This window comes from Nesoenas mayeri (genome assembly GCF_963082525.1).
Source record: "Nesoenas mayeri genome assembly, chromosome: 8".
NCBI classification, from domain to species: Eukaryota; Metazoa; Chordata; class Aves; order Columbiformes; family Columbidae; genus Nesoenas; species Nesoenas mayeri.
In genome coordinates, this window is record NC_137554.1 from 4909119 (window position 1) to 4926648 (window position 17530).

Genomic DNA, 17530 nt, shown 5'->3' on the forward strand with positions numbered 1-17530 from the left:
CAGCTCCATTTTCACAGGAAAGAGCTTTCTTTAGAAAATAAGTTCCATGACTGATGATTCAGCACATGAATGGGTAGGCAACATGGGAGATGACGAATAAGATTTCTTATTATTAAATGGCCATAAATGTGCCCACTGGAATAAAGCTTTGAAAGAGGAGTCTGTCATCAGGTTTTAGGCTAGTCTAGATCTGTGTGATTTGCATAAAGCCAGCCCCACCTTGCAGTTCACCGTCATGCTCAGTTCTTCTCAACTAGGGTCAAGTTCTCCCTGCTCTTATATTCATGTTGAGTCAAAAAGAATTTAACCAAACCATAGAATTGTTTAGGTTGGGAAAGGCCGTTAAGATCGAGTCCAACCTTTAACCCAACCCTGCCAAGTCCACCTCGAAACTATGTCCCTAAGAACCTCATCTCCACGTCTTCTAAACCCTTTCAGGGATGGTGGCTCCACCACTGCCCTGGGCAGCCTGTTCCAATGCTTAATAACCTTTTATGGGGATAAATTGTTCCTAATTTCCAATCTAAACCTCCCCTGGTACAATTCTAGAAGTTGTTAGAATAAACATCTTCTAAGTTTTAATCTTCGTGGCTTAAAACACTTCAGAGCACCATATGATAAGATTTCTTCTAAGCTTCTTGTCTAGTATTTACATAAGAATATATTATAAGAAAAAGAGCTGTTTTCAGTTAGAATAGAGTGTAACATAGGAATGTTGCAGTGAATAAAAGTAAAGTTAATGTTTAAAAGAAATGCAAACCTATTAAGATAAAGAAATGCATATTAGGCAATAAATGGCTTCAGCTCTACTTCACAATGATATCAAAAGTTAGAACAAGTGAAATGAAACCAATTTTAAAATAAATGTATTAATGATAACAGGGACCTTCAATAGGAAAAACCCATGAAAGGGCAGAGCGAAGGTTCCCTTGGCTGAGTTCAACATTTAGATAAGCAACACAATATTTCACCCTCACTTTTTTGAATTTTTTTAAGCATATTTCTAATCTACCTATAAAATCCCTACATCACTAGCCAAGTTTTAACCCTCCTATCAACACAATCCTTAAACAAAAAAGCCCTGTTTGCAGACACAATAATAAACCAGCTCTTTTCAGCGGCCGTGGACCACGGCCAGTGCTGCAAAACTCCCTCATAACCTTTTTCGAGCTGGGCTTGGGCTCTTCCTGATCTCAAACAAAAGCATCTTTAATGGGAAGTTTATTTTGCTTAATAATATGAAGTGTATTGAGCGGACTCACGATGAGTAAGGGGTGGACGTGTGGAGCCACATTCATTCAGAACTGGAAGACGCGTTTCCCCCCCGCCGCCGTAGAAAATATGAGGTTGTTTTCAATTCTTCCGTATTCTGGGAAGCACGGAAATGTCTCCACTTGAGTCCGGTGGAAATTTTTGGACAAATCAGGCTTTTGTCAGAATGTAGTATTTCTATGGAAACAAGCCAAGTTCAACTGAACTGTTCTTGGGAAATATTTCTCAGGTCTAGCAAGGAATTTCTTGGTCAAAACCCAGCTGAGATCTTCCCTCTTCCCTTTATCTGATAGATCTTGTGGAGGTTCACCCTCAATTTGAGGCTTTGGACAATTGCTTGGGATAAACTTCTGCAACGCCTCAATCCTCCAGGTGAGGTGCCAATAATTCACTGTTGCAGGATCACTGTTTCCCCACCAATTCCTTCCTTTCATTAACAAAAATATACAATTTTAAGTCTCCATTTCTTTTCCATCATAAAATGGAAGAATTTTTGTAGGATGACAAATCCTTTCCTGCCTAACGCTAATCCATGTAAAAGTTTTCTCACTTCATAAGGGGCCTCGTGTTTCATAGAATGGAATTTGCCTGCAAAAGCAGCTTTCCTGGAAAAGCAAAACATGGAATAACCGGCTTCAGCAGGAACATTGATTTTTGGATTGGAAAGTTAATGAGACATTACAATTATAGAAAAGATGCAATGATTGACCAGTTGTCCCTTACTGAAATGCTTCGGAGAGTCACCGGTTGTTGGTGAACCTCTCAAAATCTCACCATACTCAAAATTATAATGTGGGTGGTTCTAACCAGGTCCAGAAAATAGCAGACAAGTAGAATTCGGCAGGTCCTCAGACCTGGTTCCCAACCTCCCATGGGGACATCCACCTTTCGAACGGATGCGAAGAGCGGAGTCCAGAGCAAAGCAGCCCTCTTGTTTCGCAAGAGGTCAGGGAAGTTTTTTGGCAATGAAAGGAAGCTATGAACATTGTACAAGGGACGTCTGTAATAGTTATTGGGGCCAGTTGGCTGAAAAAGCACCGTCTGGAAGGGATAGCAAATCCCATTATGCTCTAAAAAGAAGGGCCCTGATGAAAATACAGTTGTACCACGTGAATGATGTTGCTTAAATTATCACAGAAAAAAAAGGTGTTTAAATGGCATCTATAAGTTGTTTGGGGGATGGAAGCCTAAGGAAAGGCTTAGAGATATTTGATAATGTCCTCAAGTGAACTGGGACAAGCAGAAAGCTTTTAAAATTCACCCCATATGCAAAATAGAGCCATTGTCAAGCACGACAAGTCATGTTGGCAGCACAGCAAAAGTGCCTCTGGGAAGCAAAACAAACACATTTGAATTGACTAGGGGAAAAAAAAAGCTATTTGTTTGTTCTAGACTATTATGCTAGCCTTTCTTACGCAGGCTTGTGAAGATAAAGTGACCAACCAGTCAACTGTTTGTATCAAACCCATTTTAGCCGTATGCGGCGTATGTGACGCACTTCAGGGCACACAGGAGCAGGTCACAGAGGTGTAGGCTTTGGATCACAACACGTCTCCCTCCTCCTCCTCCTTCCCAGTGGCTGGCGGAAAACAGAGCACTGGAGTGCTGGGGGTCAGGCCGGTCCCGGACCCAAACCGTGAGCCACCGAGTAAACGTCAGCCACAGAGCAGCCCCCATGCGTGACACCGGACAGCCTTTTGTTTGACAGATTCGGGCTGCCTGTGTGGTCGGAAATTATCTCAGAGTTATGAGAAACTTGGCGGTATAAACCAAAAAACCCCTTTATGTGACACGATGGTTCTTGGGTGTACCTTGGGTTTTGACTGCTGCCCCAGGAGCCTGCAGAAGGGGGCTAAGTGCTGGCTGGTGTGCTTGTAAGACAAGCTCATCATCTTGGAAACATCGTGGAGATCAGGGAATGACCCAGACGACTGAAAAGGCAAATGTTGTTCCCAGCATATGTTACACTTATCTGCAAAAAAGGAGGATGGGGGGAAACAAAGGCCAGTCATCCTCTCTTCAGTCCCTGGAAAGCCGTGGAGGAAGCATCTTGGAGCACGTTCCTGAACATGTCAGGGGAACAAGGTGACTGGGAACAGCATGGGCCAGGCAAAGCTGAGCTGTGCCGGACATCATGCCAAGAAAGGCCTTGAGGTGCTGGAGCGAGTGGAGAGAAGGGAGCGGAGCTGGTGAGGGGCTGGAGCACAAGTGTGATGGAGCGGCTGAGGGACCTGGGGGGTTCAGCTGGAGAACAGGAGCTGAGGGGAGACCTTCTGATCTCTGAACTGCCTGAAAGGAGCTTGGAGCCAGGGGGGTCGGGCTCTGCTCCCCAGGAACAAGCGCCAGGAGCAGAGGAAACGGCCTCAAGTTGCGCCAGGGGAGGTTGAGGTTGGATGTGGGAACAATTTCTTCCCCAAAGGGCTGTGGGGCATTGGAACAGGCTGCCCAGGGCAGTGCTGGAGTCACCATCCCTGGAGGGTTGGACAGACGGACATGAGGTTCTCAGGGACATGGGGTAATGCCAGTTAGATTATGGCTGGACTCAATGATCTTAAGGGTCTCTTCCAACCAAAATGATCCTATGATTCAAGGCCAGCTTCACTGCTCAGCTCAGTGCCTTTTGTGGAGTGCCACGAGCATGCTTGATGGTGCATCAACTCACGTCATCGCAGTGTGCTGGAGGAAACCCAGAAATAGCTCATTTCAGGTGGGGACATTTTGGAAGAAAGATATGGTGAAGGGTATTGAATTGTGAGCTTGTTCGTCACATACTGCCAACACATATATGATAATAGACACTGCTGGATGGAAAAGTAATTCAGGAGTCCATAAGGCCTTGGCTTGTGTTTACTTTGGCCAACAGCAATTGGGCAGAGCTTGCAAGGACCTGGACTAACACGTTTAATTCCATCTGTGGCTATCGTTCATTAAACTCGCTTATGCGTAGATTTCTTCTATATTTGAGTATGCACAGCTCTGTGCCTTGCTTGTGTGTTAATGGGTAACTCCTGGGAGCTAACAGCACTCTGAAGCTATAACTGCTTCCGCAATTGCAGGAGAAACATCTCAGCAGCCTTTCCTTAATGACTATATACATTCCCAAATGTCAGCTCCATGTCGTCAGTTCTCCCACCTCTTCCGTATGCGCAGTGCTCCATTAATTATTGCTATTTATATTGTTGTGCTGCCCTGAGGCCTCCACGGGGAGCAGTTTTTGTGGCCTAGAAACACAAGAAACAACACAGACCCTCATGTGAAGGGTTTCCTTTTCAGAAAGACGTGACACAGCAGGGAAGGAAAGCATCAGAAGCGTGGTGGATTACTTGTGTTGGAAAAAAGGAGCTGAATCACAAGGAGTTGAAGATGGAGCAAAAGGAGGTGATGGGGTAATGGGAGGAAGAGGAGAAAGGCAGTGATGAAGTAAAGAGTAGCATAGGAAGAGGAGAAGGAAAAAGATGGTGATGAAGGATGGCAATGGAAAGGTCCAGAAAGAGGAGAAGCAGAGGAGGCACTGTGAGGTGGGGAAACAGGCACCGCCAGTGGACATCACTCACTGGCCATACTCCCAGCTGTGCAAGAACCTGACATCACGCTGGTCTGGGGGAGGAAGGGGCGGCAGACGTGACGTGGACGTCCGGCTGCAGCTGAGGACCAGCCCCGGGAGCAGGCGTGCTCGCCCAGCACGTCTGCGGGGCCAACGAGGGGACACGCTTCCCACTCTCCCTCCACTGCCTCTGCTTTCCTGCTCTTTCCCCTGCTTCTTATTTCCCTTTTCTTTCCCTTTTCCCAAAGAGCCCTTCCACATGTTGATTGCTCTGCCAAAGAGGTTTCTCCCCAGAAGGTGACAGCTCAGGTCTGACCAGAAAAGGTGGACCGGGAAGGCCATGAGGAAAAGATTTAGGAATACCCTCCACAAAGTAAGGAAAACCACTCCAGATTATGTGTTTTAAATGATGTTTAAATCCTGGAGGTGCCTGCAACTCCCCACAGAGCAGTTTCACATTTGAACGCTGAGCGTATGGGACCCGCTCTGCTCCAAACTCACAACCATTGCCAAAGGATTTGAAGGCAAAGGCCAGCTTATCTCTTTTAAGAAATGCATTTGTCCCAGATTAACCAGATCGCTTTCAGATTAAAAACACGTGAGCGGCCTCGGGCGTTGTAGTCACTTTCCTATGAGCACAACAGATTTCCCAGCTGTAGAGAACATCTGGAAGAGCCCTTTGTCCCACTGGGGGCCAGGAGCTCCCCAGGTCCATCAGCAAGAGCTCTTCTGTTTGCAGCTTGCTGCCGAGTGAGACGTGCTAGGAGACTGCTGTAAGAAAACCCACATTTATGGAGTCACTGTGCACCAAGATAGGGTGTAAGGGGACACTAAGGATCACAGTATCACAGTATGTTTGGGATTGGAAGGGACCTCAAAAGCTCATCCAGTGCAATCCCCCCATGGAGCAGGAAGGCCCAGGTGAGGTCGCACAGGAACATGTCCAGGCGGGTTTTGAATGTCTGCAGAGAAGGAGACTCCACAACTCCGTGGGCAGCCTGGGCCAGGCTCTGCCACCCTCACTGAGAAGAAGTTTTTTCTCAAATTTAAGTGGAACCTCTTGTGTTCCAGTTTGATCCCATTACCCCTTGTCCTATCATTGTTTGCCACTGAGAAGAGCCTGGCTCCATCCTCGTGGCACTCACCCTTTATGTATTTATAAACATTAATAAGGTCACCCCTCAGTCTCCTCTTCTCCAAACTAAAGAGCCCCAGCTCCCTCAGCCTTTCTTCCTAAGGGAGATGCTCCACTCCCTTAATCATCTTTGTTGCCCTGCGCTGGACCCTCTCCAGCAGTTCCCTGTCCTGCTGGAACTGAGGGGCCCAGAACTGGACACAGTATTCCAGATGGGGTCTCACCAGGGCAGAGCAGAGGGGAAGGAGAACCAATCTCAATCTACTGACCACCCGCCTTGTAATACACCCCAGGTACCATTGGCCTTCCTGGCCACAAGGGCCCAGTGCTCACTCATGGTCATCCTGTTGTCCACCAGGACCCCCAGGTCCCTTTCCCCTACACTGCTCTCTAATATGTAATTTCCCAGCCTATACTGGAACCTGGGGCTGTTCCTGCCCAGATGCAGGACTCTACACTTGTCCTTGTTAAATTTCATCAGGATCAGAAGGAGATTTGTGGCAGGGTTGGTAGGAGATGTTTGTCGCCTTGTGGACTCTAGAACAAGCTGGAAGTGTTACATGGGGGTTTGAAGACCCAGAAAAATTACTGATGGGTGGGAAAAGAGATCAGGCTGGGGGAGGTGGCATGTGCTGTTCTTCCTCAGGCACCAACGCAGGGGATGGGTACAGGGCTGGAAGCACCCCCAGTCTGAAACAGCACTTGCATCCTGGAGATATACGGATGAGACCCAAGCGTTTCTACTGATCATTAGAGACCACGTCCCGTGACAGAAAGATTTTGTGTTACAAGCCCCATTTAGGGCCGCTCCCACTCAATGTCAGGGCCAATGGGACTCCTTTTGACAAACCCCAGAACTGTTTCCTCCCCGAGGAAGGAGGTGAACCCACCGTCCCCCTCCCGTCTGATCCTCCTCCTCCTGCTGCTTTGGGAATGTGACTGAGCTGTGACTCAGTAGACCCAAAAAAGAACCTTTTCTCCCCAATGTAGTCAGTGGACAGAGCTGTGCACCTACAAAGAATGATTCAGAGAACCTCAAGTGTCTAAAGCCCTTTGATATTTGGAAAATCTTCCTAAATTGTAAAGCTTCCTATGGCTGCCTAAATTGTCTATGACTTGCACTAAAGCATAGAAGGGAGAAAGATGGACCGAGTCGCTTGATAGTGAAAGAATAAGAGGAAAATTTCATGATTCCTCCTTACACAATGTGGAATAGCGAATTCCCTGGCTTTTAGAGGGTTTTGTATGCATACAATAACCCCAAAAGACAAAAATTGTAAAGGCAGAAACTGTTTCTATCCTCTTAGGCGTTAATGTTGTCACTCAAGCACGAAGAAAGCACCCAGCGTAAATCATTTTATAATAAGGGGTGTAATCACATCATCGCAAGCCAGAACTGTGAAATCTCCAATATAGAGTGAAATCCCTCAGGTGTGCAGCCAAAATGCTGCAAAGTGGCGGCTAGGAAGACTTTGTGAGGGATATGCAGGCTCAGACAGCCAAGAGTTGTGTTATGATGCTGGAACAGCTTTTTGCAACCACGTCTGTCTTCGTCTGTCTCTTGAGCGGTGGCGCAACAGCGCACTTGTTCCAGCAGCTCGGAACGGCAGCAACGATTTCTTTTTTTAATTTTTGGAAATTCCTGGCCTCTGACATCATCTGGCAATTGTTGGTGAAAAGGTATGACTTCCAGAAAAATGCAGCTGTGCGCACTAATTGTTTTTCCATTTGCTTCTCTGCTCGTTGAGATGCAGCGCGAGCACAACAGCGCCCAGAGTGCTAACGCAGGACAAAACAGCACTTTTCCTTCAAGTCCATGAGCAAGAAAACTTTTAGTAACCCAAACTAATGATAGCTGTCCGGCTTCATGTAATCTGGCTATCACACTTTTGTCCTTTATCATCTCCATTTGAAAGACTGTCTTTCCTAAATGAGAAGTACCATACTGTAGTATATATCATAAGGACAACGTACACATTATAAACTAAATTAAAATTCAAACACGCACCGAAGGGCTTGTAATGATGACACCTGAAATGTTTTTCAAGACTGTAGCGCAGTGGATTACCTATGTAATGTAATTACATTACATATGTAAATGTAATCCACTGTTCTCGACCAATTTCATTTCTATGCATTCCATACATTAATAGTCTGAATTAAAAGAAACTCTAACTTTCACAACTGATTCATCTGTCTTCTGTGAATCATTAATCCTGACCTTCTTTTACCAGAAATGGACATCAGGTCAGTCCAACAGACATCTTAGGTGTGCGTAAGCAAGTCTAGCAGCACAAGGCAAGTCTGAATCTAAAGTCTGAAACCTATCCAAATATTCCTACTCTCATTCCTGATGGGAAACCCTGTTTCATTGGTATTTATCAACCCACATGCTGAAATGGAATAATCTATACCTGCTTCTTCATAAGCTTCAATCCCTAAATGACACACTAGGGACTGGCTGAATGTGATGATAGAACTAAAAAAAACTCCTTTGGTTGATCATAATTTTAAATGCAGGAGAAGCCATCAGAGACCTGAAGTAATGAAGGAGAATGAGAAAGGAGAAGGAGAAGAGAAGAAGAGAAGAAGAGAAGGAGAAGGAGAAGGAGAAGGAGAAGGAGAAGGAGAAGGAGAAGGAGAAGGAGAAGGAGAAGGAGAAAGAAGGAGAAAGAAGGAGAAAGAGAAGGCAAGGAGGACAAGAAGGAGAAGGAGAAATATGGAAGACAGCAAGCTAGTGGAAAAAAGGCTCATAGCAAAACTCAATCTGAAGCTCAGGAGGTCTCTAGTCCAACCTCCAGCACAAAGCAGGTCAACTCTAGGGTCAGCCCAGGTTGCCCAGGGCTTGATCCATGACGCAGATATGACCGGCTGTGTTTGGAAGGTGACTAGCACCGGAGTAGTCACTGTTTCTCACTACCCAGCTTGAGAGCTATTCAAATTATCTGATGCAATTTTAAAACAAGAGGATGACTTTTTCCACACAACTTATAAAATGACCCAACATTTTGCCACCGTACACTGGCAAACTTGAAGTATAAATAGATGTAATAATTAGTCAGATTAATGGCAGAAGGGTATTCATTGATTAGTAACCATAAATAGATGCAAGTCAATATGGTCACCCATACACTATGGCGCTCTGGCAGCGTATCCCTCGATATGCCAGCAGAACCAGCCATGCAAGTGACAGCAAAACATCAACCCTGGGATGGGAACAAAAGAAAAATCCTTCTAGGAAGAATTGCTGTCGCAGGTAAAGAATCAACAAATTCAAGCGTCTGCAACATCAGCTTTTCTGACCTCCTAAAAGTCATTTCCAAGGCAGAGAAGTGAGATCTGATGCCATCACAGGGCAGGGGTTTCATTTTGCAAGGACGCTTGTCTACGTGGTCGCAAACAGCCCCAGGGAAAGTCCATTATATGCCACCAAGTTACTACAGAACTCACATTAGCTCACACAAAACTTTAACAAATGCGTATTTTAAGGGCTTAACGTATTCACAAAAGTATTGTTATGGTGACAGGCTATAAAACTGTGCAATAACCTGCCAAAGGAAATTTCGGAAATATTTGCATCTGAGTCATCTCCATCGAGGTCATGAAATGGAGAAAGCCTTTGAAATGAATTACTGGTTTCTGAGCTGGAAAAATGGCCAACACCCTGCCACACACGCACACCAATGCCCAGACAAGATCTTTCCCATCACTCACTATTGTTTTTCTGTCATTGTCACAGAACCGCACCACTGACTCAGCCCTGTTGGATGGCCGAGAGTAAAGACTGCCACATATGGCACATCAAAACTCAGCATTTCCAATTTGCACAGAATTTCAACATTGTCCACTGGCGTCCAGCTTGGTTTTGTTGCAATTCGAAACAAAATAAGCTCTTGAGATTTCCTGTAGTGTAGAAATTCTGTAAGAAGTGCCTTCAGAAATGCCAACACCAGGAATAATGTAACAAATAAGAGTGGCTGGGATCAGTAGCTGTTAAAAGCTGTATGTCATCATCTTGTTGCTATGGTCACACAGTAATGATGCAACCCTACACTCTCTCATAACAAGACTTTCTATGAAAAATTATTTAATTTAAATTCTTCTTCACATTCATGTGTCCACCTACGACTCACAAGGACAAAGCAAGATTTAGGAAGCTGTTCTAACACGGACCAAGAAACTGTATGTTTTTATATACAATTTAACATTACACAGTCTCTATATCTCACAGGTATTCTGGTTAGAATAGATTTCAAGTTTTCAAAGATACCGAGCCATTGTCTAATAGCCCCCGCTCCCACAGATATTAGCAGGTAAAGAAAAATGTCTGATTTCCAGTATTTACATGGTTAACTGTGCGCATGGAAAGTAATTCAGTCCTCTGTGTCTGGAAAGCGAACAGAAATAAGTGCCTAGAGTGTAAGAAAATATCTGAATTATCTGTCCAAGCACCACATACTCACTCTAGGAACAGAAAAAAAATGTTCAGAGGAACTCACTCCCCCAAGAGATGGAAGGTGACAGAGCACAGAAAATCCTTTAATCCTTTAATCTACCTGAACACATCGTTCCTGAACATACCTTCTATCAATACAATGCAAATGAAACTATCACACACCGAGCAGCAGCATAGGACTGTTTACTTTGAAAAGGAACTTTGCAAAGCTGTGAACCATTATCTTCTGTTCTCCTCAGATTTTTGGCACTTAACTAGTGACTCACCGATTAGGTATGTAAACATGGATGAATCCACTATGCCAGAGTGTATGCAAATAATGTATGTTTTTCTCTAATTTACCATTAAATACAGCATGTAAAGGTCACCATGGCCCTAGAAAATTGTCCAGGGATCTGCCCAGGCCTGCAGAGTATCAACAGCATCATGTAATCATGTCAGAGTTAAACTCTGCCTTCTAGAATAAACACTTTTTAAGACTTTTTTTTCATGTGTAAGCAAAGTTTCCTATGTTTCTTCACTTCTATAAACACCAGTGGCAATTATAAATACTCTCTCCTGGCAACTTATGATTCAGTAGCACTACTCACAAATGAATACTCATCCAATGTCATCTCGAATATTTGACAGGGTTAATAGCCAGGTGAGAAGCTGAAGACATTGTGCTTTCATGGTACAACATGGAAAGAGAAATTCAAGAGTCACAATGTGCTCTTAGATCCGAACACAGGAGGAAATCTCTGCCTTTACGCTTTTTCTCTCTGCAAAACCAAAATTCTCACCAAAATAGACCGTGTGGTTTGGGGATGTGGTAATCCACGGCAGCCTTGTCTAGACTGAGCTCCAGACCCAGAAGGCAGAGTCTGAGGGACCTGCAAACGCGGCCCGGGCACATGGGGACAGCGACACAGAGGCCTCAAGGGATATAGAGGGCAGGGAGAAGAGTTTCTGCACCTCCATGGGCAGTAGAAGGCTAAACAAGGAAAATGTGGGCCTGCTGCTGAATGGGGCAGATGATTTAGGGACAGTTGATGCAGACGGGATGAGGTACTCAACGCCTCCTTTGTCTTGATGTTCACCAGGACGGTCTCCCAGGTTGTGAGCTTAGAGGCAGGGTTCAAGGAGAAGGGGATCTAACAGTGCTGGAAGAGAATCAAGTCAGGGTCTCTTGAGAAATCCCAGCCCATACGCGTCCGCGGGACCTGAGGGGTGGCATCCACGGATACTGAGTGCTGGCTGGTGTGCTTGTAAGACAAGCTCATCATCTTGGAAACATCGTGGAGATGAGGGAATGACTCAGATGACTGAAAAGGCAAATGTTGTTCCCAGCATATATTATACTTATCTGCAAAAAAGGAGGATGGGGGAAAACAAAGGCCAGTCATCCTCTCTTCAGTCCCTGGAAAGCCGTGGAGGAAGCATCTTGGATCATGTTCCTGAACATGTCAGGGGAACAAGGTGACTGGGAACAGCATGGGCTGACCAAGGCTGAGCTGTGCCGGACATCATGCCAAGAAAGGCCTTGAGGTGCTGGAGCGAGTGGAGAGAAGGGACCGGAGCTGGTGAGGGGCTGGAGCACAAGTGTGATGGAGCGGCTGAGGGACCTGGGGGGTTCAGCTGGAGAACAGGAGCTGAGGGGAGACCTTCTGATCTCTGAACTGCCTGAAAGGAGCTTGGAGCCAGAGGGGTCGGGCTCTGCTCCCCAGGAACAAGCGCCAGGAGCAGAGGAAACGGCCTCAAGTTGTGCCAGGGGAGGTTGAGGTTGGATGTGGGAACAATTTCTTCCCCAAAGGGCTGTGGGGCATTGAAACAGGCTGCCCAGGGCAGTGCTGGAGTCACCATCCCTGGAGGGCTGGACAGACGGACATGAGGTTCCCAGGGACATGGGTTAGTGCCAGAGTTAGATTATGGTTGAAATCAATGATCTTAAGGGTCTCTTCCAACCAAAACAATTCTATGACCAACCTCGTTGCTTCCTGTGGTGAAACGCTTCCATCTGTGAATGCAGGGGGAGCCGGGAATGTTCTTCTCCCGTAAAGGCTCCTGTGGTGGGTACCACAGGAGTCTGCCCTGGGACCTGCCCATTTAACATCTTTTTCTGTTATCTGAAAGAGGAGACAGAGCACTCAGCTCACAGAGTCTGTGCACATGAAGATGAAGCCAAAGCCCTTCACAGTGGTGCACGGCAGAAGGAAGAAGGACAACCAGCCTACATCAAAACAAGAGATGGTCAGACTGGATTCGAGGAGAAATATTTTGACCATACAAACAGTCATGTGTGGCAGCAAGCTGCCCAGAGTGTCTGTGCAGCCTCTGTTCTTGAAGGTTTTCAAGCCCCAAGTGAATAAGTCCCTGTGTGATCTGCTGTGAATTCAGTGTTGACACTTGCTGTGAGCAAGGGAGACCTCCCAAGGTCCCTACACCTCAAGTGGTTCTATGAATTACTGAGCATTCCACATTATTTATGACAAAAACAAGGAAAAATGGTGGATTTTACCTACAAGATTGTTCAGTGCTTGAACTCTGAAGAATTCTGCTGTGGTAGAAAAACTACTGTGAATACCAAAGAAGAAATTCTAGGCTTCATTTTAATGAATTGACTACTCAACTCATTGAAAGTCTATTTTACTTCAGGTTTCAGCCAGTATTAGTTAAATATACTTTGTAAGGAAATTGTTGGATTTTTGTAAAGTTCCAGCTGCAGAAGCCAAACTCACTGGGAATAGATTTATTAAAGAAAAAAGTAACAATGCATTCAGATAGAAGAGAAGCATCCCTAGGCTATGGAGGCTAGTAAAAAAGAAGTCTTTTCTTGAGCTGTAACCAGCAATTTAATCAGTTTTATTAGCGAAATCTTGATTTCAAAAGAATGCAGAAAGGTTTGCCCTTCTTCCAATAATAGCGGGCGCAAAAAATGAAAAGAAATAAGAACAGGAAAAGAAAAAACGCAAAACATTTTGCAGTGCACAGCAGTCACTGAACAAACAGCCCTGGTCAAAGCTCTGACCGTACAAAGCGGTCCACTTCATGGATCTGCCTCTCCAGTCCTTCAACCAGCAGGAGGCCCACTGTGTTCAAAAGCATTTTTGTTTGCTTACATATGCTATAATTAAGCACAAAAGATTTAAATCATTTCCAGTATTTCCATCATTCCAACAGAAATCTTAACAGAAGAGCAATTTCCTGGAGGGCCACCAAAGAAGATTTAAGTGGTATTGAAGTGTCATTGACAACCTGGCCAATGACATGACAGCTTGAGAGCTACTTGTTCATTATGGTAGTTTTGTGAAAGTGTTCTATTTTAGCTGACTTACTGCTGGGAATTAATTTTTGTACCAGCTAAGACATCTTCCTTATTTGAATTTATTTTTAAAAGTTTAGAGCCCAGGAGTAAGTCTGACTGACTTATATAGCTAAAATAATCCGAACTCTAAAATCTAGCTAGATTTAGGTGCAGCCATGGGGAGTCTGGACAAGGAAAAAAATCCATTCAAGGGTGGCAAGAAGGGGAGCAGAGCATCCCCGCCAACCAGGGTGCTGATCCACCACACCTGGGCAGGTTGAGCAGAGCAGCTCTAGTGGCCAGGGCCACGCACAGCCTGGAGATCATCACACAAGCCCATAGAGATATGGAATCATAGATTCACAGAACCACAGAATCATTTTGGTCATAAGAGACCCTCAAGATCATCGAGTCCAACTGTTACCCCACCCCTGGCACTGACCCATGTTTTGGGAAACTCATGTCTGTTTGTCCAACCCCTCCAGGGATGGTGACTCCATCACTGCCCTGGGCAGCCTGTTCCAATGCCCCACAGCCCTTTGGGGAAGAAATTGTTCCCAAGATCCAATCTGGAGGCTAGGACAAGCCTGTGTTGGTGATCCAGGATGGTTGCTGTAGGACCAAAAGTGAGGGCCCGCTCTGAAGTCAGGCTCCCCAGCAGAGCTGGAGGAACCTTCCACTTCTCCCCCAGCTGCTTTCACTGTGGTCTGGGGCAGCCTGACCTTCAAATGGGGGAAACAAAGAGTCACAGAATGGTTTGGGTTGGAAAGGACCTTCCAAGTCCATCCAGTGCCCCCCCTGCCATGACAGGGACATCTTCACCAGCTCAGGGTGCTCAGAGCCCCGTCCAGCCTGGCCTGGGATGTCTCCAGGGATGGTTCATCTACCACCTCTCTGGCCAACCTGGGCCATGGCCTCACCCACAATTCCTTCAGTCCAATTCCAGAAGTCATGTCAAATGGCTTCAGTCAAAATACTTCAGGAATTTTAACCACTTGTCCCTACATTCAGCACTCAACACATGCTGGGTTTCACTATGAAGTGTGACATTGTTAAAGTGACTCTTTTTTATTTCAAAGAGTAAAAAGTCTTAAGACTAAAATTAAAGATTTCGGTTCCAAAGTGTTTCAATCAAACTCAGTTGTGCTGACATTAAAACTGAAAAATGCTTTTCAGATTGACCTGACAATTTTTCCAGTTTTTAAGAAATCCATACGTGTTACAGCTAAGCTGATAAACACGTTCTCAGTGGCAACGTCCTGAGGACTATTAAACACCCACATTACCAAATCTGCCCAGCAGCCTTTCCTTAAACATTACTCCAATTCAATCAGACTAATTAATTTAAAGAAAATACAGTCATATTTTTAGCTGTGCAGTTTTAAAGTGACTTAGTCTATTTTAAAAAAGGCTTCAAACAGACCAGAAAATTCACCAGCTCTTTCACAATTTGCTTAAGCAATATGTCAGCACTAACACAAGTTGCCATCAGAAGAATGAATTTTACTTTAATTTTGTCGCCTTGGGCAGGATGTTGCAAAGCACTTCCCTCTGTAACACTTCCTGTTACAGTAGCTCGTGTAAATCACCTCGATTTTGTTTATACTGTGCATAACCAACATTTTTCATACATAATAATTCTACAAATGGCATTGCAAAAAGGCGGATTTCAGCTTGTTGCTTGAACAGTTACTGACGACAATAAAACTGACCATAAAAAAAGAGTAAGTAAAAGTGCTTTATCATCTCCATGGTCTTAGGCAATCTTTTTTTCTTTTGCATCCTGCCTGTTATTCAATTCAAGTGATTTTCCATGAAGACTTTAGCAAGGACAATGGGAATAACGTAATGCAGTTGTGGCCTCTGCATCTACAGCCTCCTTAAAATAAATCAGATCAGTATAGAGAACGTGATCTTGAGAAGAAGCTCAGGGAAAGAAAAGGGACAAGTATTGTCCCAGGAAGGAAGAGTTCATCCCGTTGGTCCTACTGCCTGGCACGGAGGGAAAGCTCAGGTGCACAGAGCAGATCCTGACACGTGCCCCATGTCTCCTTCTGCCACTCACTGCTGCATCACCGGGGCTGCCGCTGGGATCGTCCTGGAAGAGTTTCTTCATATTACTGTGCAAAACTCACCATAAAACATTTTAGCACACAATTTTAGTTTCCTGAGACTCTATTGCTTGTACTCAAGAGGCCAGCAAAGCAACAACAACGGATTTGGGGCCAAAACATGTCATATCCCCAGTCTGAGCAAGGATCAGCAGCAAAGGAATCCATTTTAGATGCAGATGTCCCACTGGTGCTTTGGACAGGAGTGACGGCCCCTCATCACTCCATCTGGAAGGTACCACACGCCACATCTGCTCGTGTTGCCCAGGGAGGTTGTGCCGTCTCCATCCTTGGAGGTTTCCAAGACCAAGTTGGTCCAAGCCCTGAGCAGCCTGGTCTGACCCCAGAGCTTTGAGCAAGAGGTTGCACTGGGACCTCCTGAGGTCACCTCCAGCCTGAGTTACCCTGTGACCCTTTCTGCAGACAGCAGTCCTCAAACATAGTATGTCACTGCTCTTTGACACCATTTTTAAGACTTCCTGCACTTATGCAAAGATACTTCTCTGTAGGAGATAAGATCTCTGAGAATTAGGAGGATCATCGAGCCGACCACATGAACTGTTTCCTCATGCTTACACAACTGGTGACTTAGCAAACAATTACGCACTATAAATTCTTTCATCTCCATGTTTGAAATACCAGTATTCTTGGATTTACTGTATTTTTCCCCTGACAAAACGTAGTCACTGTTTAGATGTGTTAACCGCTGCTGCAATACTAAGCGCATTACTGTTGGTCATGCAGTTATTAGTGTTGTGTTAATTGTGCACCCGTTTTTGTTGAAACTGGGAGAAATGAATAGCTGTACAAAGGTCAGATCCTGTTTTGCAGCAGGCAACAGCTCTGACCCAAACAGTGACACTGGTCTCCATTGTTATAACTAACTTTGTATGGAAATGTTAACGGGGAAGCCTTTAAAGAACATGGAAAAAAAAATAAATCGTGTAACTGCAACCCAAATAAATCCCACTGCAAAATGTCCATGAACCCTGAGAGGGACAACACCACGCGTGAGCAGACCTGCCAGGAAACCTGGGCAAGATCCTCCAGCCAGCCCAGGGGTGGCATGCAGACCGAAGCCCAGGCAGAAATGCTCAATATTCAACATTATCGTTCAAGTCTGTGGGTGTTTCTGCAAAGTCCTGAGATTCCTCCTTGCTGTGAGGCTCTCACTATTTCATTGCGAATCGCAAACTCATTCTCCCTGGTAGAAGTGAGCAGAGGAGAGGCAATCGTGGCATATCTTACACAGAATAATCACTGAAACAGGGAGAGCTGCTGAGCGACGGCGGATTCTGGCTCACGTGTGCTGCTCGAGTTTATGCACGCACACCAAAGGAAGATTAGATATGCCAGTGTTACAGCAGACACATCTGCTTTAGCCGAGGGTAACGACGCTTAATTGTTTTGCTTTTATGACCCGCTGAATTTTACATCTTAGGAGCTTCCTCTTCTCGCTAAGTCCTGTTATGATTTCAATGATGCTTTGCTCCTTTAGCCCTCACGATTTGGTAACAGACATTGGCTTTGCAATAACTAAATTCGTGGATAGAAACAGAAATATTTTGCTTCGATGCTTGAGAAATCCAGATGCGTTGCACATCACGCTCTCTGCTATCACATGCGTGTGGGTCCTCAACGGCCACGTTGCAACAGCCAGAGAGGGGGGGAATTGCAGTCCCTGCGTTCCTGCAGCCACCGTCCCTGTAGAAAGTGTGCGTGTGTTCGC